Below are 23,963 nucleotides of genomic sequence, written 5' to 3' on the forward strand. Positions count from 1 at the left end.
TTAATATGTACTCGATTGCCACCTCTAATAATATAGAGAAAAGAGCATCTGAAAGAGGCTAAGGTCGGAATAAGCATCGATAAACGACCTTCTTCCAAGCACTTTGCATCATTAATGCATATAATTTCCATCAAGGTTATCACAAAGCAGAGCTCTAACTAATAATATAAACAAATCATTACTAACCGTTCTAAATTTTTGTCAAAAGGGCTGCTGCCATAAGTTTTCACCACGTAAATACAGTACACTAGTCTAGAATCCTTTTGTTCCTTATTGATCATGCGACTGAGGAGGAACAATCAATCATAGATATATAAACCAGCATAGTGCCTTCTTCCGTACACTGCTTTGCCACAAAACCTTCTACTCAATAATACGGGATCTTTCGTTCATGGTTCTGGTTTAGCTTTTCGTTTGTTTACATATGAAGAACCGCAACTGCTCTAGACTACCATCAGCTTTGGAATAGCTACTCAAAAGAAGATAAATTTAATGGTGCCCCTTTCTGTTACCCCACTCCTTTCCTCCTCTATGCCAGATCAGCTATTTTTCTTTCTGTCTCACTCACATCCCGAGTAAATAATTATCTACCACTGCAACGATCGAACTCTACGGAGTACACGTGGTGTTCTTCGCAGCTCTACAACTGGAACCACCTTCTCCATGAGCTGCAAGTACAAATCAACATGAGAAGCACTCTTTTAGGAGCTTAATAGGCACAGCTAATTGCTGTATTCTCTATCATCCATAATTGCATTTCTCACTTGGGTATTGTTTGAGAAATAAAACTACTAAAGCCAATTTATGTATGAGGTTAAAATACAGGCTATGTACCTCATTACGCCAACAGAATCACAAAATTCCTCAACTATAAATAATTACACATATCTACATATTTAAATCAAATTATGTTTCTTGTTCGAAATGAAAAACAGAGAGAATTTCACAGTTCTTTAATTTCCTATTAACAATATAATCCTATATATTTAATGCAGTGGGTTATTCTTAAAACCTTCCTACTTTAATTTCCTCTTATCAGAGTGTGTTAACTATACTTGATATCGAACTATTTATTTTTCTTATCAATCCCATAGAATCTGATTAAGCATTACTCTAAAACTTAATGGTCTTATAGAAGCAGCAATTTAGTACCTGCTTAAACCTTTCCTTAGTTCTCTCAGCCTGCAAACATAAATAATCGCAATTATAGATGAAAATATACAAAATAAAAATCTAGTGAAGTGAAAGACGTTGCAATGCATTAGCATGGAAGTTAGCATGGGAAAATAGAAAAGCATAAAATAAAACTAATTATGTGCATTAGCTTACTCTACAAGACCGTACCAAAATTTAGAATATTGTAAATATGAAACAAAGGATAAAAGGAATTCAAGCTGTTAGGAATTGAGACCCAGGACATGAGACAAAAACATACGTAAAACAAGATGTATAAAGATAAAACTTTCCTTCCAAGTACTTGATTTAACACCTGATACAAAAGATGAAATAACAAGGGCAAGAAATGTTTTGCTCTGGGTAAAATATGGTTTATGTAATGTGCATAAATACAAGAAATAGCATGCATTGAATAAATTTTTCATTTTTAAGTGTGGTATATGAATGCAAGTTTGTATGGATGCACCTTTGCAAGAGCTTGATAATTGTCCCTTACCACAAACTCAAATAATCTTAAGACAGGGAGAAGTTAGAAGAAATGAAATATAAATGACCATGGTAGACGGAGCCAAAACATAGCCCAATAAATAAAGCAACAACAAGTCATTGGCTAAATTGAGTATATGCAAGGTAAAATTGGTAAATCTGGGGAATTCAAATTCAAGTTATCTCTATCACCAAGTATTAAAGCAGCCTGTACCCATATACATGCATTTATGGTGAATCTAATCGTGTTCAGTTCTTGAAAATGCAAGGCTTCTAAATTTGAGTTCATAAAACAGTGCAGGATGCGCCCATATATCGCTATAAAAAACCATAGACTATAAAAGCAACACATAGCAAATAAAGAATATTTTCTATATAACACATGAAGCTGAAAGAAGAGACAGCTAAGTGAAGAAACACCACAAAATGAGATTATAAATTACAAGTAGTTGGGAAATTATAAAGTGAATAATAACCAAATCCAACAAAGTCCATGGACGTGGTGGCAAGAAAATAAAGGTAGAATCCAAGGTAGTACTGTGAAACTTACTGTTGCCAGATGCATCAAGCCACTTAAAAATAGCAACGCTAGAAAATAGTTAGAATAATTATTATTAAATTTTGGAAGTTCGGAAATAAATGTTGACTAAAACAGAAGCTCCTACATTTAAAACAAAATCCTTCCAGAGGCACTGAGGCAGAAAACGCTAATGTCTCTACTAGATGAAGTCAATACTCAATAGCAACTACATTGAGAGCAAACGGCATACACTGTGTTTGAGAGATACAAGAAATTTCCCACCTTTAGCAAGTAAATAATAAGGAAATGAACCATTCCGATCATGATTTGAAATCATAAAAGGAAAGGTTAAAAGATGAAAAAAAATTCAATACCTTTTCCTTCAACAGCCACTCGTTCTCCTCTTCCAGCTTCACAGCCAATGACTCCAATTCAACTTGGTATGCCTACAATTAAGATAGCAGAGTAAAATACATTAAAAAAAAAGAAACAATCCATTAACTTTTCTACAATTCAATCAAAAAAATTCAATCAATTTTATACCTGCTTCCTTTCCCGAGAGCGGGCAGCAGATTCCCTGTTTTTAATCATCCTTCTCTGCCGCTGTTGTGCCGCCTTATCCAATGGCTCCATCAAAACCCCTCTTCCTCTCTTCCTTCTACCTCCAGCGCCTCCACTTCCAATAACTTCCATCCCGTTCCCCAACCCAACAATCGACCCCTCCATCTTATCCAGCATTTGTAACGCACCCCGACCCCATCGGATCAAACGTGTACACTCCACCACTCAACCTATCGGGATGCAACTTAACCTCCGCCGTCGCCGTATCCTCCACGGCACCAGCCTTCGCCAAGAAATCCTCCAAAGTCATCATCTCGTCCGGCGCTTCCTCTTTCATCGCGATCTCTTTCCTCTCTCCTGATACAATCTCCCTCCAAACCTCGTCAACACTTCTTGTCACATTGTTATTATAATCCGGTACACCTTGAACCTGAGAAGCATCGGAATTATCCACGACGTTATTTGGAATCGGAGCGTCGATTAGAGTGATCGAAGCGTCAACCAGAGCCGTCTCAGTCGAAGGAGCGGTCGAGTAAACGTTTCGAAGGATACCTTCGACCGTCATTGTCGAGCTCAATCTGTTGCTATCGTCGTTTTTGTTTTGATCGGTGAAAAGTTGGGGTTTTGTAGAGGAAGTAGTAAAGCGTCGGGAGAGATCCGAATTTCGCGAATTTGAAGTCGACGACGCCATAATTGGCGGCACTTTCTCTGTTCCACCTAGAGATTCTCTCGTGGAAAAATTCAGTTCTCTCCCTCTCTCTCGAGAGATTATCTAGGGTTCGGGGGGTTTTTTATTTTTATTTTTGGATATTTAGGGATTTTCAATTTTTGAACTTGTACTTTTTTGGGGTTTTGGGTTTGTTATTCTGTTGGGATCAGGGGGGCTAAAGAGCGCGTGTGAGGGGCGTGGATCCGCTTCCCGATTGTAAGAGAGGTGTTTGACTCGGCGGGAAGAACGGTAGATGCTACAGTTACGGAGCTGGTGAGTTTAGCTGAACTCACCATCCGCTTTTTATATTGCTTTCTGAGACTGCAATGTTGACATGAGATTAGGCTTGTAAATAAACTGGATGTTCAACGAATCGTTCATAAATCGTGTGGCGGGAAGTTCGTTTATATTCGTTTATTTATTAAATGAACGAACATGAACAAAATTTTGCGTAAATGAACGAACACGAACAAATGGTTTGTTCGTTCATTTACGTTCGTGAACGTTCATTTATATGTTCATGCATTTATGTCCGTTCATTTATGTTCATTTATGTTAGAACAAATGGCAAGTTGAATATGTTACGAAGATTATTGAAATTGTTTGGATTTCAAGAAGATTATTTTGTTGAACAAATTAACTTTAAGTCTTTATTATGTTCATATATCTTATTTATGATTTATGTATGTTTTTGTCGTATTCGAACAAATTAACTCTAAAGTTGCATGTTATATTAATGAATTTTAAGTTGTTATTCTTGTTATTTATTTTTTTTACATTCATTTGTTGTGCTCGAATAAGTTTTTTTTGTGTTTGTTTTGTTCGTTTAATGTGTTCATTTATGTTTGTTTATGTTAATTTATTATGTTCGTTTATGTTCATTCGTTTGTGTTCGTTTATGTTCGTTTATGATCGTTTAAATGAACGAACATGAACAAGTTATATTCCTTAATGAACGAACATGAATTTTTTTTTTGTTCGTTTATGTTCATGTTCGTTTATGCTCATTTATTTATTAAATGAACGAACATGAACATACCTCCGTTCGTGTGCGTTCGGTTCGTTTACAGGCCTACCTAAGATTGTGTGTCGCAATTTGATTTGTTCAATTGTGCTTATTTATTTAGGTCAATTTGTTTGGGTAAATTACCTGTTTAGCACTCAAGCTATTAGTTTTGGTCCGCTTATCTTAACTTTCAATTTTTTAAATTATATCTAAAATTTAGTTTTTGTTTTATTTTAGTATTCTATTCAAATTTTAATGTTAAGTTTTGAAGAAAACTAAAAGTTTAGGTACTAAAACGGACAAAAATTAGTAGTTTATGTACTAAACGTGTTAAGTTTTTAACAGTGTGATACTAAAATGAAATAAAAATTAACGTTATGTATAATTTTAAAAAACTGAAAGTTTAGATACTAAAAGTTTAATTTACCAATTTTTTGATAAATTATAAATTTAATCATATTCCGAATAAGGAATAAAGACTCTAAGGGAAGGGATAAAAACTCTAGGGGAAGGAAAGGAAGGAAAATGCTCCTATTGAGTCTAGAACTCATGACTTAAGAAAATATGAGAAAAATAAATATGAGCAACTTAATTAACCGACCAAATATGCTTACTCATTTGGCCGATTCTTTAATCATGGTTAAATTATTAAAATAATATTTTTTAATATATAAGGTAGATTACAAGTTTAGTATATAAACTATTACTTTTGTTTTGATACCTAAACTTCATTTTTTTTCAAAATCATATCAAACATTTAGTTTAGGTTTTATTTTGATGTTCTACTTATAAAAATTTAATGGAATTGCATATTATATTTTATGCCTAAATTACATCATTCATCACTTAACTATCTTCTCACTTCTATTTAAGTCACTAAAGTTTAAAAATTTTCTCACCCCGAGTCACCATTGGTTATATTCGAGGAGAAGCGAATGGAGCGGCACCTACGTTGGCGAACAATGTGTCGATGATTAACAAGCCTTTGTTTTCTGATAGGGTCTGATAGGGAGGTTCCCCATGCATTGCTACTATTGTAGCTGCTGAAACTTGCACGAGGACATGGTTTAAGTTCAAAAAAAAAAAATTAAAATCTTTTAATTTTATTACTCAAATTTCAAATTATTCATATTTTAACCACTCTAATTTATTTTATTAATATTTTAATAATATTAATTTTTATTCTTATTTTATTAATCCATAATAAAAATAAAAATAAAAATAAATTTAAAATTATATTCAAACCATAAAATTATACCACAAACCCAAATGATAACTCATTCGTTGTCTTTAATTATTTCAAGGATTTACCTTGATCTGTCTCTCCTGCATTTCCATCTCCCTGTGGAAATCATTTTCATCTTCTCTATTTCCAACATCTACTGCCTTTTACCATTCTCAATATTTTCATATATGTCACTAAATTTCTAATTTGAATCTTGAAGCAGTTTCCCCGAAGAACCCTCACTAGATAGCCACCTGAATCTTTTCTTTTTAGATGGAAGTCCATCTGAAACATCTTCTTAAGCACCAGATGATGAACAAAGGGTGGCCGGGAAGGAAGGGGGTGGGTCATGAAGGCCGATAGGGAAAGACCACGAGGGTGAGGAATGAGAGGCTTTCTATTTAGGGATTGAGGTATAATTTTAAATTTAATTTTTTTTATTTATATATCCCTGTATCTTACATGGGGATTTCACTTTTGGCTCCCATGTTTGATTTCATTTAATTTATTCCTTTTTCCTTTGTAATTTCTTATTTAACTTTCAAATTGAATACAATTTAGTCATTAAATTTGTGCTGATTGTTTTTAATTTTAATCTTTATTTTTAAATTAGCTTAATTTAATCATTAAACATATGTTTTAATTTTAGAATATTATAATTATTTTTTAATCTTTTAATTTAGCCACCTAGGTTAAACATTAGGCTTTTAATTAAAATCTTAGAGTTTAGAATTAATCAAATTAATCCTTAATTAGTACTTTAGACTTTAAAATTAAAGCTTTAATTCTAGGTTCTTTCAAATTAGCCACCAATTAGAACTTTAGTTTTAGGTTTAGTTCCTTAAAGTTTAAATTCTTTAAATTTGGTCACTAAATAGAACTTCTAAGTTTAGAGTTGGATTTTAGGTTTCCTATTCTTTTAATTAGGTTACTAATTTCATATTCTTTCAAATTAGCCACTAATTAGATTTTTAGGATTAGATTTAGAACCATTAAAACAATTAGATTCTTTTTAAATTAATCACTAATTAGAAACAATTAGTTTAGATTTAAACCCCCAGTATATGTTTCTTTTAATTTAGTTCTAATTTCTAAAAATTGTCCAATTAATTAGAAACACATATTAATTTCAAAATTGGCCTATTAATTGGACTAAAAATTAAATATCCTTTATCTTTTTTTAATAATAAACGTTAATTGATTAACATTTATTTCCCCTTTTTTTGTGTGATAAAATTAGGTCCTATTAAGTGTTTTAATTATTAAATCCGTCTTGACGACAAGAGTCGCTTAAACCACAACGAGAGTTGGGTAGGTTGTGAGTGCGTTGAGCTAGGTGTATAGCCCGAGAGGGATACTTAGTTTATTGGGTTCAATAAATGCCAACAATTGTTAAGCTTGGTACATTTGCATGTACCTCATAGATCAATAATCAGAATATCTTAGCTTGTGATTTGTTTGTTTTTGGTTGTGTGAATTCTGATGAGTGATCTGTTCTATCAATTGATTTAGTTGTTTCCTTTATTTTACTATCAATGCATTATTTACAACTACATCGAACTCAATCAACTCATATTTTCCTTTCGCTTACAGAAACTACCTTAACAACAATAGTTTTGTCAATATCATTCCCTAAGTTGATCTATATCTTTAACTGAAAGGCTATTAATATTCTTGCACTCGATAAGTGTAAGCTTACACCAATCGCGGTGCCATCTCACCAGCCGATCACAACCTCATGTGGAAAACCATCGTATTTCTCATTTGAATTTAATAGCTAAAACACAACCAATTTGAGTTCAAAATTGCCTGCTTGAATAGTATGTTGAGCCACTCCAAGTTGGAGATGATCCAACATGGGGACAATAAAATTTCTTATAGATCTTTGTCCCATCGATCGTACTCGTTGAGCTTGTCTTTTTTGCGTTATAGTTCGCTCAGGTTCAGGATCAAAATCAAGTATGTCACCAAGATTGCTCTTGATGATGCTCTACACCTAAAACAAAAAGGAAAAATAAAGGAAATAAATCAAGTTAGTTTGATAAACTAAAATACAAAAAAAAAAAACAAAAACAACAACAATAAGCATCAATTAAGTCATTCCCCGACAACGATATCAAAACTTGATCGTTGTGTGAACATCACCACGTTAGTGCAAGCGTAAACCTATCAATTGCAAGAATAATGATTAACCTTATGGCTAAAGGATGTCAAACCCACAGGGAACGATATTGAAGTTTTACTGTTGTCAGTTCAATTCTTCAAGTGAAAAAGATAACTTGATTGATTTGTGAATGCAATAAAATTTAGAAACAAAATAATAAAGATAATTAAAAAAATGAGCATTCATTAAACTTCCCTGGACCGAGACACACAAGCAAACAAGTATTTTGATTGTCAATGCATTAAACACATGCATATCTACCAACCATAACGATTGTTTGTTAACTGTTGAGACCCACTAAATCTAAGTGTCATTCCCTCCCAGGCTATACACCTAAACTATTGTGCCCATAATTCTGCCCAACTTCTGTTGTGACATTAAGTGACTTCCTCTAACAAGGACTGTGACTTGAGTTGTCACTACAATGACACTTTCGTTTCTATCAACCTCAAACCCTAAAAAAACAAATAAGACTTTTATAGATAGCAAATTTCAGGTTTCTAAGAAACTTCTGTTCTCATGAATATCAATGGAATCAGAATAGTATAACACAATAATTTGATTTGACCCAAAATCTGAAGATCAATGTGTCACTCGAAACCATCGAAGCAACTAACCATTTAAAAATAGTCACCACATTCATAATTTAAAACCATAGTTAAAACTTAATATAATTGGTTTGCAAAGTGGGGTAGCTCACAACAATATGTCCAAAACAACAATGTTATGTTGAGTTAATCGATCGATGAAATCGGTCAAGAGGAGGTGAATTGGCAATAAATATTTTGGTGGAAGCTTTTGCAGAAAATTGAAAGTAATTGTACAGCGATTTACAGTGGTTCAACTTTATCAACCAAAGTCTACGTCCACTACCTTAGCTATCCACACTAAGGATTTTCCAACAAATTCACTAAGAATTGGGGTATAATTCTTGAGGGAGTTGTAAGGTTATCTCTTTGGCCTCAAAAGAAAGAACAAATTAGTGAATTTGTTGGAAAATCCTTAGTGTGGATAGCTAAGGTAGTGGACATAGACTTTGGTTGATAAAGTCGAACCACTGTAAATCGCTGTGCAATTACTTTCAATTTTCTGCAAAAGCTTCCACCAAATTTTTTATTGCCAATTCAACCCCCTCTTGGCCGATTTCATCGATCGATTAACTCAACATGTTATGTATAAAAAATAGAGTTACAAATCGAATACCCATAAGGTTACTGAATAGTATGTGCCCACAAAAATATCCAAGACGTACTTTGATCGCTAAATTCAAGATAGAATCACAAATTGCGATAAGCTCCTCAACCCATCCTCCTAAGAACCTACAAACAAAAACACATTTTGAATGTTGAGCTGACAAGCTCAGTGTCATATAAGTAACTCTACAAAACTATATGCATTTATCATCTGTTCATGTGAACATTTACAATCATGAACACACAAGAATAGAGGTGATAATCGAGCGAGTTGTTCGCGAGTTGGGCAGTGCTTGACTCGTGCTTGTTAAAAAAATTGATGTTCAACTTGACTCGTTGCTTGTTAAGCTCACTAAAAAATTTACCTTATTTTAACTAAAAGTAAAATTTGATAATACTATATGAGGCTTAATATTAACATAAATTAACAAATTTAACCAAAAAATATCAAAACAATGTATAAAGCTCTTTTAAAGTATGAATTCCAAACTAACAATCCACAAATACACCAAACTAGCATATTAAAACTAAAGTAAAAATCCATAAATTTGCCAAAACTAATATATTAAAACCAAAGTAACAATCCACAAATACATCAAAATAACATATTAAAAGAATTCTTAAAAAGAAAAAAAATCAACGATACATATTCAATCTTGAAAAAAAAGGAAATCAACATCTCTTCACTCCATTCATAGTTGCTTGCAATCACCAAACTACAAACTTGGGAGAATAATTTCCTTTTCTTGATCAACATAGTTATCCTATCAATAAAAAATGGTTATAATATATTACAATAAGAAACTAAAATAAATATTCTTACTTTGTCATGAATAATATAGAACTAATGCTTAATCTTAAATAGTCTTACTTCATGAGATCAACACCAATCTTCACTACAAATCAACATTTGCACGATATCCAGAAATAGTAAACCTCAATAAGAATCAATAACGAGGCTCCCAACACTAATAGTCTTTTCAACATTACCCACAACTTCATTATTGGTCACTTTGTTTATTAGATTAAATAAAACATGAATGTTTTTCCTCTACTAAGGTGTGAAGTACTTGCAATTCCATTTTCTTCACTTTTTTCCATTGCGGGAGGATAATACAAACTAGTATACTTATCATAAAGTTCATAGAAAGTTTCCCTGTAATGCCCCAAATGTTGAATTAAGGACTTTATTGAAAGAATTTAAAAATTAGGAGGATTTATTCGATTAAATGATAAAGATGAGAATGATTAGGATTTATGGGTTAGACTAAATTGTGACAATGGATTATTAAGAGGGCATTTTGGTCCTTTACAAGAAAATGAATTTAAAATTATTAGTTAGTAAGGTATTTAATATAAGGGAAAAGGGAAGTAAACACCAAAAAGCTACTTCCTTTTCTTCTTCTTTCACGTGGGTGAAGCATTCTCCATAGCTCCAAATGTAAGTTTCAATTAAATCAGTTTTTCCTTTTGATTGTGGGTTGTTTTTACAACCTTAAGTGATATAGAAGCTTAAAGAAGGATCAAATGAGATTAAAACTAAGTTATGGATGAGATAATAAATATTGAAGAAAATGGGGTTTTGAGTGATATATTGAAATAAGAGGGTTTATGGATGTTTTATGGTAGATTTGACTTGTCATATAGGTAAATAAGATATTAGAAGCATTGGATTGGATTAAAAACATATTAGGTGATTCTTAGAATTTAATGTTCTTGGAAGATGTTAGATGTTTTAAGAAACAAATGAAGGAAAGTTAGTATGGATAGTTAAAGAGGAGTTTCACAGTAGGTGTAAGGTGTTAATATAACTAATTTGACCCCATTTGGGTGAAAATCGGGCTGAAAACTGAAAATTCTGGGCAAGAGTATCGATACTGATAGAACAATACCGATACTATATACTAAAATGGGATGAATTAGCTGAGTAGTATCGATACTGATTGAATTAGTTTCAATACCAATGAGGTACCATCGATACCATGGTAAAGGTATCAATACCAAGCAACATCGAATCTAAATTTGGTATCGATACCGGAAAGGGGTACCACTATCATAGTATTATAGTATCGATACCAGGAAACATCAAACCTAAATTTGGTATCGATATTGGAAGGGGGTATCGGTACCATGGTATAGAAGTATCGGTACCAGAATAACAGTATCGATATTATGGAGCCATAAATGTTACAAATAAGCTGATATTGGTATAGAAAGTTAATGATATGTTCTTTTGAGTATTGTTTAAATATATTGGTTAGGAAACATTCTAACATTGGGTATGGTACTTGTTTTAATGGATGCTTGAGTAGATCGAAACCAAGCTCCCGAAACAAGTAAAACTAAGGGCAAAGGCAATGTACCAGAGTAATCAACCTTACATTTTGGATACATAGCAAGGAAAGCCATGTGAGTGCATTTAATTGTGTAATTATATGTTGTAATAATCATATATGTATGATTGTTTAATATGTATGCAGTGATTACCAAATAGGCACTGAGTGTGCATTTCACAGAATTCATCATATGTGGATGAATAACCGTTTTGGCACTAAGTGTGCATTTCACAGAATTCATCCTATGTGGATGAATAACCATTTCGACACTAAGTGTGCATTTCACAGAATTATCCTATGTGGATTAATAACCATTTCGGCACTAAGTGTGCATTTCACAGAATTCATCCTATGTGGATGAATAACCGTTTTGTCACTAAGTGTGCATTTCACGGAATTCATTCTATGTGAATGAATAATCGTTTCGACACTAAGTGTGCATTTCATGAAATTCATCCTATGTGGATGAATAACCGTTTCGGCAATATGTGTGCAAAACATGAAATTTATAATATGTTTATGAATGACTGTTTGGGCACTACGGGTGCATTACAAAGAAATAATAATGAATGGAAATTACGAATTGATATTCAATCAATAAAGAAAAATGAAATATATATATATATATATATATATATATATATATATTGATTGCATTGTATGATTATTTTTTGCCTCAATAAGTAATACTTAAAGTGTGTTTATTTCATGCGTAGGTTGAATACAAGCTGAGTAAGGAGATCATTGTACATCCAAGCCAGAGTCACCTCACCAGTAACCGTATGACATATTTGTATACTTTTGATCTGTTTTAGTTGGCATGTAATAGGGTTTATTAAAAATGCTTTGAATAGTACTATACTAAACTATTGTAAAATGGTGAGGTGTTAGAATATATCTTTTTGTTATTTTAATTAAGTTAATGTATGTTTTATTTTAAGTGAATGAAATGTTTTATAAAATGAAACAAAATTTTTTACGGGTTTTCGAATGAGGAACAATAATAATAGTTATGTGGCATCTGTATCTTGTGTACGAAAAGGTATGCGAGAGATGTGTGTTACATTTATTAGTATCAGAGCTATAGGTTTAGTCGATTCTCGATCGAATTAAGTGTATTTTTTTAATTTAAAAGAGTTTACATGCCACTAAGAGGTCAAAGTTATTGATAGGGTATAGAATGAATATGATAAGATGTCTCTCCTAACTAAATTAAGTATTATCTTTATGTATATTGTAATAGATGCCAGATTCTACGAATTCGAGAAGAGCGACTGGACAAGAGATTAGAGATAGATCAGATAGTGAAAGCTATGAAGAAAATAGTGAACATCTGATTTCGTCTGAGAATTTCAGTGCACTGGCACCTCAAGGTGTGCCTGTTCTGGAGTTTAAAGCTTTTATGCAAGCTCTCAATGCTATCTTGACCAGTTTTCAACCTCCTCAGTCTCACCCTGCTCCTCCAGTACCACGAATGTTAATTCTGAAGGAGTTAAGAAGTTTGGGTGCTTCTGAGTTCAAAGGAGAAGAAGGTAAAGGTCCTATAGACGCAGACTTATGGTTGAAGGATATGATGATGTTGATGGAAAGTCTACAATGCTCCGATCATGAAAAGCTTGATGGAGTTGTATCATTACTTAGAGGATCGAATCGGGTATGGTGGACAAACATGACGATGTATGCATCGCCCGGGCAAGTGAACTGGCAGTTCTTTCAAGAGGAGTTCAAAAACAAGTATATCGGGGATCAGTTTATGAGATCAATGATGTTGAAGTTTCTTAGCTTGAAACAAGGTGATTGAGCAGTGCATGAGTATGAGGCCGAATACAATAAGCTCAACCGTTATGCTACATAGGTTGTTCCTAATGATAAAGCTCGTCGAGATTGGTTCATTGAGGGTCTAAGGCCTAAGCTAAAGGAGATGATGTTGGCATTAAATTTGTCTAGTCTGCAAAAAGTGATAAATAGAGCGAAGGCGATTGAAAGAGCTCAAGAAGGGACTATAATTGCAGAGCAGAGTATGCAGATGGGAAAGAAGATTGAGATTTCTTAATCTACACATTATACTAAGAGAGGCAAGGGATCAGGTTCCTGATATACTGATAGAACGGATGTTACGTAGCTGCACAGAAGTCTAAGCAGTCTCATTCTTTTGATGCGAGCTCAGGGAGAGCTTTTGGAGAAAAAGGTAACCCATGTCAGACATGTGGTTAATTTTACTGGGGAGTGTGTAGAGTGCTCTCTAATGCTTGCTTTATTTGTGGAGGAACGGGTCATTATACTAGGAGCTGTCCACAGAGATCTGGGGATAGATCAGTACAATCTGATAGATCAGTAGTAGCACCTAGTAGAAGCAGAGGAAGGTTAAGCGGTCAATCTGAGACTGGCCAAAGATAAGAGACTCGGGGAGTGCCCCGAGTTTATAATATAAAGACCAATGATGATTGGGATGATCCAGAGATCATAACAGGTACATTTCACCTTTTCGATAAGTCTGTTTTTGTTTTAGTTGATCATGGTTCTACACACTCATATATTAGTACCAAGTTGGTTAGAACTAGAGGAATTCCTTTAGAACCAATTTCTAGTGAAATGGTAGCAGTAAACCCTATGGGTCATACAAGGGTAACACGGGTGTGTAGGAAATGTTCGATCAATATTAAAGAGAGTGTATTTTCGGATAACTTGTTAGAGTTGCCTTTTGACGAGTTTGAGATCATTTTGTGCATAGATTGGTTGTCTATGCACCATGGATAGGTAGATTGTCATCGGAAATGATTATTCCTAAAGGATACTGAAGGCTCCGAAATTGTGATAATTAGTGAGAAGGGAAAATCCCTGTCCAATGTGATATTGGCCATGACCACAAAGAGAATGATGTCAAAAGGATGAGTAGCTTTTTTAGCTAATTTAATAGATACTAGAGTTTTGGAAGTGATATTACATGATATCCCTATAGTTAGGGAGTTTCCAGAGGGTTTTTCGAAATAGTTGTCGAGTTTGCCTCCAAATCGAGAAGTAGAATTCAAATATGAGGTTTACCCAGGTACCGAACCTGTTTCTATGGCTCCGTATAGAATGAATCCAACGGAGTTAAGGGAACTAAAAGCACAGTTGCATGAACTGCTTGAAAGGATTCATTCGACCTAGTGTTTCTCCTTGGGGAGCGCCTATGCTATTTGTGAAAAAGAAGGACGGGTCTATGCAGTTATGTATTGGCTATCGTCAACTAAATAAGGAAACAATAAAGAACAAGTATCCTCTTCCAAGGATTAATGACATGTTTGATTAGTTGAAAGGCACAACAGTTTTTTCTAAAATAGATATGAGGTTAGGGTACTATCAATTAATGATAAAAAGAGGATATTTCCAAGACGGCTTTTCGGACTAGGTACAAGCACTATGAATTTGTAGTAATGCCGTTTGGATTAACAATACCCCTGCAACATTTATGGATTTAATGAATAGAGTGTTCCAACCGTACTTAGATCAGTTTGTAGTGGTGTTTATAGATGATATATTTGGTATATTCTAAGTCAAGAGAGGAATATGATGCTCATGTTTAGGTGATTCTTTAGATACTTCGTGAAAAAAATTTATACACAAATTTGTCTAAATACAAATTTTGGTTATCTTAGATTTCTCTTCTTGGTCATATAGTATCGACAGAAGGCATTAGAGTGGATCCTAATAAGATTTAAGCCATAGTAGATTGGAAATCCCTAAAGAATATTACGTAAGTTCTAAGTTTCTTAGGGCTTACTGGATATTATAGGCGATTTGTGAAAAACAAATTGATGATAACTCTGCTGTTAACTAAGTTGTTATGGAAAGATGTTCCTTTTGTTTGGACAGATAGATGCCAAGAAAGTTTTAAAATGATGAAGAGAATAGTAACTGAGGCTCCAATACTCGTGCAACTTGATCGGGTAAAAAGTATGTTGTTTATAGTGATGCATCCCATAATGGTTTGGGATGTGTGCTGATGCAAAAAGGGAAAATAGTGGCTTATGCCTCAAGAAAATTGAAGAATCATGAGAGAAATTACCCGACACATGACTTAGAATTGGCCGCAGTGGTATTTACTTTAAAAATCTGGCGCCATTATCTGTACGGGGAGTGTTGCCATGTTTACACAGATCATAAAAGTCTAAAGTATTTGTTGACTCAGAAAGAGCTGAATTTAAGGCAGAGAAGATGGATTGAGCTCCTAAAAGATTATGATTTGGTTATTGACTACCATCCGAGAAAGGATAATATGGTGGCAGATGAGCTCAGTCGAAAAACCTTTGTTTACTGAATTAAAGTTAAGGCCGATATTTTTGGATCGGGTGAAAGAGAGCTGCAAGGTTGAGATAAGAAATGCTTGATAAGATTGGCGCAATCCGGAAAAGAAGAGGCCAAAGATTTCGAAATAAGGGATAATGTATGTTTTATATTACCGAGGAAGACTCTGCATTCCTGATGATGATATTGAGAAAAGATAATCTTTGTGAAGCACATTATATCCCTTTGATGATGGAATCAGGTGGAAATAAGATGTATAAGGATTTGAAAAGTTGCTACTGGTGGCCTTGCATGAAAGGAGCTGTCACAGAGTTTGTTGCCAAATGTTTGACATGTCAGCAAGTGAAAACTGAACATCAGGTTCCATCCGGTTTACTGCAACCAATATCTATTCTTGAGTGGAAGTGGGAGCGAGTCACAAAGGACTTTGTTTTAGGGCTACCGTTATCACCGGGTAAAAAGGACTCGATTTGGGTAAATAGTAGACAGATTGACCAAGACAACTCATTTTATCCCAGTTCGAGTAAATTACTCGATGGATAAACTTGTTGAGTTGTATATAAAAGAGATAATTAGATTACACGAAGTACCGATATCAATAGTGTTCGATCGAGACCCAAAGTTTACTTCAAGGTTTTGGAAGTCTTTGCATGAGATATTGGGTACTCGATTGAACTTTAGTACATCTTTTCATCTGCAGACAGATGGGCAGTCAGAGCGAGCTATTCAGATACTAGAGGATATGCTTAGGGCATGTATGATTGAATTTAACGGATCATGGGAAAGGTATTTGCCTTTAGCAAGAATTTGCATATAACAATAGTTATCAATCAAGTATTAAGATGGCCATATATGAAGCTCTATATGGGAGAAAATGCAGAACACCATTAAATTGGTTTGAATTTAAAGATCGAGATTTGGTTGGTCCAGATTTGATGAAAGATATGGAGGATAAAGTGAAGATTATCCAGAGTAATCTAAAGATAGCCTCAGATCGACAGAAGTCCTATGCGGATTTGAAAAGAAAAGAATTAGAATATCAAGAGGGAGACAAGGTATTTTTGAAAGTATCACATTGAAGAAGGTATTAGTTTTGGCGAAAAGGAAAGCTGAGTCTGAGGTTCATTGGACCGTTTGAGATATTAAAAAGAGTTGGACCCGTAACTTATCAGTTAGCTTTGTCTCCGAATATGGACAAGATCCACAATGTTTTCATGTATCGATGCTTAGAAGGTACAAATCGGATCCCTCGCATGTTATCACTCCTAAAGAAATAGAGATCCGACCAAATTTGACTTATGAGGAAGAACCACTTCAGATTTTGGTTAAGGAAACCAAGGAATTGCGTCACAAGAGGATTCTATTGGTTAAAGTGCTTTGGTTGAATCAAAGGTTGAAGAGGCTACTGGAAAGAAAGGAGATATGAAAAACAGTTCCACATCTCTTTGGTTCATATACTTCTATAAATTCTAGGACGAATTTATTAAGGGAGAGAATTGTAATGCCCAAATGTTGAATTAAGGACTTTATTGAAAGATTTAAAATTGGAGGATTTATTCGACTAAATGATAAAGATGAGAATGATTAGGATTTATGGGTTAGACTAAATTTGACAATGGATTATTAGGAGGGCATTTTGGTCCTTTACAAAATGAATTTAAATTATTAGTTAAGGTATTTAATATAAGGGAAAAGGGAAGTAAACCAAAAGCTACTTCATTTTCTTATATTTCACATGGGTGAAGCATTATCCGTAGCTCTAAAGGTAAGTTTCAATTAAATCAGTTTTTCCTTTTGATTGTGGGTTGTTTTTACAACCTTAAGTGATATAGAAGCTTAAGGAAGGATTAATAAGATTAAAACTAAGTTATGGATGAGTAATAGAGATTGAAAAATGGTAAAGCGTGGTTCGAGCATTTAATGGGACAAAAAGGATGTGGTGGCAAAATTGAAGTACCGTTAATCATTGGGCCTGCCACTTACAACATAGAGTTCATAGTGATGAACATTATGCCTTTTTATAACTGCCTTTTAGTAAAGCCAAGGATTCATCAAGCTGGGGCATTACTATCAACACTCCAAAAAGTTAAGTTTGTTATTGATAAAACTCTTATAATCATCATGCTGAAGAAGACATAGTGGCAAGTGTACCACCGATGACCCATATGTTGAGGCGGATGAGGAGGCTTTGGAATGTTCGTTTCGCTTATTAGAGTTTGTTAATGTTACATTGGTGGCTGAATGGGGTAAGATTTCCAAACCCAGACTTTTAGAATGCACCAAGATAGAAATAAAGCAAACCTTAGGAAGATGTGCGATGATAAGGAGAGGGTTCAAAAGTTCTTTGCAAGGAAGAGTTAGCCATGTTCACCTAATTGCTAAATTGGATTAGTTTGGAATTGGATTCCAACCCAACCACCATCAAAGAAAGAAGAAAATCTATAAGAGTCAGGAAATAAGGAAATAGAGGTTGGCCGGAGAAGAGGTATATGGGAACCAATGGTTTTTTTATTGGGACCGTCGGCGCACCCTACGGCGCAGCGGAAACAAAACTCGACGGTCACACCAGCAGCGATCCAAGTACGTAAAATCGAAATCGGGAGGAAGGGATGAAAATACTTACATCGGGTTCCTTGAAAAACAGCAAGAACAACAGTGAATTTTGGTGGTGTAGATCGGTTCGAATCGTAAGCCTCAACGAAATCACGTCTTGGCCTCTACTCAATTCACCTGATTGAAAGCAATACTTATTTTCCCCAAAACTATTTTGAGAGAAAAATGGCTGAAGGTTTATGTGTGTGTTAAAAACGGCTGCTAGACCTAACACACCCTTTTATATCCATTACCCTAACATCTTAGGGTTTTCAAAGTTATTCCGAATTAACAATAAAATATTATTTAATTAATTCAATTAAATATACATTAAATACTTATAATCTGAATTATAATATTTAATGTTTATTTAAAAACTTATTTAATTATTCCGAATTATATATACCAATTAAAAGAGTTGTAATCTAAATTACATTCTTTTAATGTTTACTTACTATATTCGGGATAATTAAAAATCATATGTATATCAAATATACATATCATAACTCTAGATATATTTTAGTAACATACAACAAATTATACATTTTTTCTCATTTCAATCCTAGGGTGTGTGACCCTGTAGGTTCTTGTAACGTTAGTAGTAATTATTAGAACAATTCTAATATTACAAACAATGAGTGACATCTAGCAATATCATTGTCACCGAAGTTACAAGAAATTATGATTCGACATATCATCTTCGTGATTAACTCTTTATGTATTACATCCTCTTTTCCATTATATCTAGAATAGGCACAAGTCTTAGAATAGTCACACTTGTATTGCACATCTATTGTTTCTTGATATCTAGAGTAGACTATAATTAATATGATCACATATCAACTTATTCGAGCATGGCCATGCATTTTTAGTCTCACTCAATCAAGTGGCCTGTTATATATTTCCTATTATGTAGGAAGGGCAAATCCTATCTTAACCATATACACTCTATTACATATATCGAAATATATTCAATAGCAGTCTTTATAGTGCAACCAGTTACGGAGCATGTTTAACTGTATCAAAACATACAACAATATATGTTGGGATGAAATTGATCTCAAGTTTGAGGATTATGCATATAATCATCACCATGAGCAATGTTATGACCGTTATATAATAATCCAAGACATATGCTCATGATGGGTCAATCCAATACATTTGTTCTCTAACAATATAATTATGTATCAATTCTGACATCTTTATGTCAATGACAACTCCTTGTCATCAATCAGTACCATGTTAGTCTTAAGCATATTATTATCTATGCCTATAATAATACTTGACTATAGATCTTTTAATAATGTTATTATATGGACTTTATTATCTTCCAGTTTATGTTAAACACAGACACATAACTGAAAATAATAGTGATAATGCCTTTATTTAATAAAATTGGTGAATAAATATATTATTACAATCATCATATGATTGGTCTTTGGGCATACTCTAACAATCTCTCACTAGACTAAGAACAATCACTCATATATCTAATACCGAGTGATTCAGTGTGACGATCATGCCTCTGCTTTGTAGGAGGCTTTGTCAAGGGATCAATAATGTTGTCATCTGTGTGTACTCTGTATATTTCCACATCTCCTCTCGATCTATGATCTCTCGAATGAGATGAAAGCGCCTAAGAATATGTTTGGATCGTTGATGAGATCTGGGTTCATTTTCTTGTGCAATGGCTCCATTATTGTTACAACGGAGTTCTATAACATCTGATATACTGGGAACAACCCCTAATTCCAATATGAACTTCTTGATCCAAAAAACCTCTTTTGCTACTTTAGTGGCTGCAATGTATTTAGCCTCTATAGTAGAATCAGCTACTATGTCTTGCTTCGAACTTTTCCAGCTCACAACACCTCCATTAAGACAAAACACAAAACCCGATTACGATCGTGAGTCATCCTTGTCAGTTTGGAAGCTGACATCAGTATAACCTTTTATACTAAGCTTTCCCTCCCCTCCATAGATAATAAATTTATCCTTAGTTCTTCTTAAGTACTTAAGTATATTTTAACCGCAACCCAATGGTTTTCACCAAGGTTTGCTTGATACCGATTCGTTATGCTTAAAGCATACGATACATCTGGCCAAGTACATATCATGGCGTACATGATAGAACCAATAGCCGAAGCATAAGGAATCTTATTTATCGTTTATCTTTCTTGTGGAGTTGAAGGACACATTTTATTCGAAAGAGAAATGCCATGTCTCATAGGCAAAAATCCTTTCTTGGATTCTTCCATACTGAACATTTTCAGCACTTTGTCTATATATGTACTTTGACTCAAACCTAGAAGTCGTCTTGATCTATCTCTATAGATCTTAACTCCTAAGATATATGCTACCTCACCCAAATCTTTCATAGAAAAACAACTACCTAACCAAGTCTTAACAGACTGTAAAGTAGGTATGTCATTTCCTATGATGAGTATGCCATCTAAATACAAGATTAGGAAAGAAACAATGCTCCCACCAGCCTTCTTATAAACACAAGGCTCATCTTCATTTCTGATAAAACCAAACTCTTTTGATTGCATCATTGAAACAAAGATTCTAGCTTAGAGAAGTTTGCTTTAGTCCATAAATGGACCGCTGTAGCTTATAAACCTTTCCAGCATTTCTTGGAATGAAAAAACCTTCTGGTTGTGTCATATACACATCCTCTTCAAGTTTTCTATTAAGGAAAGCAGTTTTGACTTCCATTTGCCAGATTTCATAATCATGGAATACAACTATTGCGAGCAAGATCCGGATGGACTTAAACATAGCTACAGGGGAGAATGTTTCGTCATAGTCTACACCATGAACTTGTCAAAAATCTTTAGTGACTAATAGCCCCTTGTATGTTTGTACATTACCATCCATGTCAGTTTTCTTCTTGAAAACCCATTTACACCCTATAGGTTTGACCCCTTCAGGTGGTTCAACCAAAGTCCATACTTGGTTTACTTACATGGAATCCATCTAAGATCTCATGGCTTCAAGCCATTTCTCAGAGTATAGGCTAGTCACCGCCTCTTGATAAGTCCTGGGCTCATCTTGATCCATAAGAAGAACATCTCTATGTGTCGTAACGAGAAAGACAAATCTCTCAGGTGCACGACATTCTCTTGTTGATCTAAGCAGTGGTTGTGTTTCTAAATTTGTTGAATGCTCCTCATAACTTGTGAAACATGCTCAACTTCAGGTCCATGTATTTGTTGTTCTTGAACTTCTCCAAGTTCAATATTTTTTACCATTCACTTTCTTTGTGAGAAATTCTCTTTCGAGAAAAACTCCTGTTCGAGCAACAAACACTTTGTTCTCGTTAGGGTTGAAGAAATAATATCCCTTAGTTTCTTTAGGATATCCAACAAATATACACTTATGAGATTTAGGTTCGAGCTTTGTAGACATCTGATGTTTTACATAAGCTTCACAACTGTAAATCTTCATAAAAGACATACTGGGATATTTCCTAGTCCATATCTCGTATAATGTCTTTTGAACCGATTTAAAGGGAACACGATTTAGTGTGAAAGTGGTTGTTTCAAGTGCATGTCCCCAGAAAGAAGTCGGAAGATAACTATGACTCATCATCGATTGAACCATGTCTAACAGTGATCGATTCCTTCTTTCAGAAACTCCATTCCAATGTGGTGTACCAGGTGGTGTAAGGTTTGAGACAATCCCATATTCTTTTAGGAGTTCATCAAAATCTATGCTTAAGTATTCTCTACCTCGATCTGATCGAAGAGCCTTAATACTCTTGCCTAGTTGATTTTGTACTTCATTTTTAAATTCTTTAAACTTTTCAAGGGCTTCAGATTTATGGCGCATAAGATAAATATACCCATACCGACTAAAGTCATCGGTGAAAGTAATAAAGTAATGGAATCCACCTCTGGCTTGTGTATTCATTGGTCCACATACATCACTATGTATTAACCCCAATAAATCACTTGCTCGCTCACCTTTACTATTAAAAGGAGCTTTAGTCATTTTTCCCAACAAGCAAGATTCACATACATCATATTGTTCGAAAACAAATGAATCTAAGAATCCATCTTTATGGAGTTTTGATATGCGTTTCTCACTTATATGGCCTAAACGACAATGCCAAAGATAAGTTTGATTCTAGTCATTTGTTTTTGATCTCTTAGTATTTATGTTAAATGGTGTTTTCTTGATCCAAAATATAGAGACCATTAACCAATTGTGCCGAACCATAAAAAACACTATCGAGATAAAAAGAACAACATTATTCTAATAATAATCTCAAAACCAATCTTGTCCAAACAAGAAATAGAAATAATGTTCATATTCAAACTAGGCACATAAACAATCCTCTAAATTTAAATCAAGTCCACTAGGCAAAGATAATACATATGTCCCTATAGCTAATGCAACAACTCTTGCTCCATTTCCCACTCGTAGGTCCACGTCTCCTTTAGCCAGATTCCTTCTCTTTTGCAGTCCATGTAAAAAAGTACAAATATGAGAACCACAACCAATATCTAATACCAAAGAAGTAGATGTTGACAAATTAACATCAGTAACATAAATACCTGAAACAAACATTCCGTTTTCTTTTTCCTTTTTGACCTCATCAAGGTAAACATGGCAGTTTCTCTTCCAGTGTCCGGTCTTATCGCAATGGAAATATTTTCCTTTCTTGCTAATTCCCCCTTTGGGTTTTAATGCATTTTCCCTTTTGGTTTGGTCTTACCATTACCCTTAGAGTTTGCCACTACCTTTTTCTTTCCCTTTCCTTTATCCATGTGGACCATCTGAATGGGTTTAGGTCCAACCTTTTTCATGTTATTTCAGCAGTTCGTAACATGCCAAGTAACTGTGGCAAAGTCTTGTTAATTTCATTCATGTTGAAATTAAGGACAAATTGGCTAAAGCTATATGGCAACGTTTGGATGTAGCCTATCATCTTGATGACATGAACTCCTTCATATATTTCTTTGAGATTTTAAATCATCTCATATGCAACCATGTCCTGTTGCTTCTGAAGGTCAGGAATCATGTTGGAAAGCATTAGACATCCAATATCTAACATATCATCCATATGTTTCTTGAATTTGTCTTTGTCAGCTTTTGAGGCATTAGTTGCCGGTTCATCAGGAACATGTTCCTCAATGACATATTCTTCCTTTCCTGTTTGAGAACAATTCTCAAATTACGAAAACCAGTTAAGGAAGTTTATGCCATTTTTTATCATCAAGGAGTGATAGCAGTGATAAAGTGTTGTTTGCCATTAAATCTACAACAAAGGAAATATTAAAGTAAGAAATTTACCGAATTAAAATTTATAAATAGGACTTTATTTACAAATTACTCCCACTATTTATTCAAAATTAAAACCTTCTCTGTTTTAATTTCAAAAAATTCAACGAATTTTTCTAGTGGGTGAGGATCCATAATACATGAATTTCCTAAATCAGCTTTGGCTTTTCTTTTAGGATAGTGATTATTTAGGTAAGTAACACTTTACTAGTTACATCTCATGTAACTCCTCATTTTGATGAACAACTTTTGTTCAAGTCATCTTATAACTTATCCAAATATTTAACCTCTAGGTTTCTAATCCTATTAGAATAACCTAGCTAAGTTTATTACCAATATTCAACCGAATATCACTTGCTTATTCTTCGCGTTTAACCAATATATTTATGTGCCAATGCTCTGGCAAAGCCCACACAATA

The 23,963-nt window shown here is 34.1% G+C and overlaps 1 pseudogene; it reads right to left on the reverse strand.

Annotated features, from left to right (window-relative positions):
• Nucleotides 1-3,685, reverse strand: LOC120146611 (annotated as a pseudogene).
• Between the last annotated feature and the right edge of the window lie 20,278 nt (nt 3,686-23,963).

Source organism: Hibiscus syriacus, unplaced genomic scaffold (assembly GCF_006381635.1).
Source record: "Hibiscus syriacus cultivar Baekdansim isolate YM2019G1 unplaced genomic scaffold, ASM638163v2 tig00002511_pilon, whole genome shotgun sequence".
NCBI lineage: Eukaryota > Viridiplantae > Streptophyta > Magnoliopsida > Malvales > Malvaceae > Hibiscus > Hibiscus syriacus.